Source organism: Moschus berezovskii, chromosome 17 (assembly GCF_049115385.1).
Source record: "Moschus berezovskii isolate FMDL1 chromosome 17, NW_MosBer_1.0, whole genome shotgun sequence".
In the NCBI taxonomy this organism is placed as follows: domain Eukaryota; kingdom Metazoa; phylum Chordata; class Mammalia; order Artiodactyla; family Moschidae; genus Moschus; species Moschus berezovskii.
In genome coordinates, this window is record NC_142476.1 from 33,155,415 (window position 1) to 33,157,407 (window position 1,993).

The following is a 1,993-nucleotide window of genomic DNA, read 5'->3' on the forward strand; positions in this document are numbered from 1 at the left end:
TTTTAGCGTATTATGCTTTATTACTTCAAGAAAGGTAAAATGCAACTGAAATGCAAGCCCCCCCCCCCCCCAAAAAAAAAAGTGTAGTATATGGAGAATGTGCTGTGACTGATAGAACGTGTCAAAAAGTGGTTTGCAGCTCGTTGCGCAGTAGTGAGAGCGCCTTCCAGCTTCCGTTCTCAGGGTCGGCTGCCCTCCCGCGAGCCGAGCTGCTAGGAAGCCGCTGTTGGCGAGCTCGTAGGAGCTTGAGTCCGTCGTCACCTCTCCAGTTTTAACCAGGGGGGAAAATGGTTGAGGCAGATCGCCCAGGAAAGCTCCTTATCGGTGGCCTCAATACAGAAACAAATGAGAAAGCCCTTGAAGCAGTATTTGGCAAATATGGAAGAATAGTGGAAGTTCTCTTGATGAAAGATCGTGAAACCAACAAATCTAGAGGATTTCCTTTTCTCACCTTTGAAAGCCCAGCAGATGCTAAGGGCAGCCAGGGACATGAATGGAAAGTCCTTAGATGGAAAAGCCATCAAGGTAGAACAAGCCACTGAACCATCATTTGGAAGTGGTAGACCTGGACCACCTCCACCTCCAAGAAGCAGAGGCCCTCCCAGAGGCCTTTGAGGAGGAAGTGGAGGAACCAGGGGACCTCCATCCCATGGAGGGCACATGGATGATGGTGGCTATTCCATGAATTTTAACATGAGTTCTTCCAGGGGACCACTTCCGTAAAAAGAGGACCACCACCACGAAGTGGGGGGCCTCCTCCTAAAAGATCTGCCCCTTCAGGACCAGTTCGAAGCAGCAGTGGAATGGGAGGAAGAGCTCCAGTATCACGTGGAAGAGATCGTTACGGAGGTCCACCTCGAAGGGAGCTCTTGCCCTCTCGTAGAGACGTTTATTTGTCCCCAAGAGATGATGGATATTCTACTAAAGACAGCTATTCAAGCAGAGATTACCCAAATTCTCGCGATACAAGAGATTATACTTACCGTGATTATGGTCATTCCAGTTCACGTGATGACTATCCATCAAGAGGCTACAGCGATAGAGATGGCTATGGTCGTGATCGTGACTATCCAGATCATCCAATGGAGGTTCCTACAGAGATTCATATGAGAGTTATGGTAACCCACGTAGTGCTCCACCTACACGAGGGCCCCCACCATCTTATGGTAGAAGCAGTCGCTATGATGATTACAGCAGCTCACCTGACGGATATGGTAGAAGTCGAGACAGTTACTTAAGCAGCCAAAGTGATCTCTACTCAAGTGGTCGTGATCGGGTTGGCAGACAAGAAAGAGGGCTTCCCCCTTCTATGGAAAGGGGGTACCCTCCTCCACAAGATTCCTACAGCAGTTCAAGTCGCGGAGCACCAAGAGGTGGTGGCCCTGGAGGAAGCCGATCTGATAGAGCGGGAGGCAGAAGCAGATATTAAAAACAAACAACTTTGGACCAAAATCCCTGTTCAAAGAAACAAACAAAAGTGGAACCTGTTCTATCATAACTACCCAAGGACTACTAAAAGGACAGATTGTGTTACTTTTTTAAAAATTTCCTGTTAAGTTCCCCTTCCATAATTTTTATGTTTTCTTGTGAGGAAAGAAAGTAAAACATGTTTAATCTTTGATTTTATGACATTGCTTTCAACAAGCAAATGTTAAGTGTGTTAAGACTTAACATGTGTACTAGTGGTGTAATCTTCCAAGTAAAAGTGTCCCTAAAGGCCACTTCCTATAGGATTTTCCCTAGTTAAATGATGAGGCAAGCAATTTATCTTACACAAAATATCTAGTCTAAAATGGAGAGATGAATCCTCCTGCCTATATAAACAAGCTAGCTTATTAGAGGGTGGTCAGGGTATGCTACTGTTAGGATTTCAGTGTCTTCAAACTGAAATCTCAAATGTTCTCAGTATGAAAAACCTGAGATCAGATGCATTTATGTAAGGAAAGTGCTATTCACCCAGTAAACCCAGAAAAAAGCAAATGGATAATGCTGG

At 45.4% G+C, this 1,993-nt stretch overlaps 1 pseudogene; it reads left to right on the forward strand.

The window, feature by feature from the left end:
- Positions 1 to 226: 226 nt before the first annotated feature.
- On the forward strand, positions 227 to 1,515 carry LOC129551063 (RNA-binding motif protein, X chromosome-like; annotated as a pseudogene).
- The last annotated feature ends 478 nt before the right edge of the window (positions 1,516 to 1,993 follow it).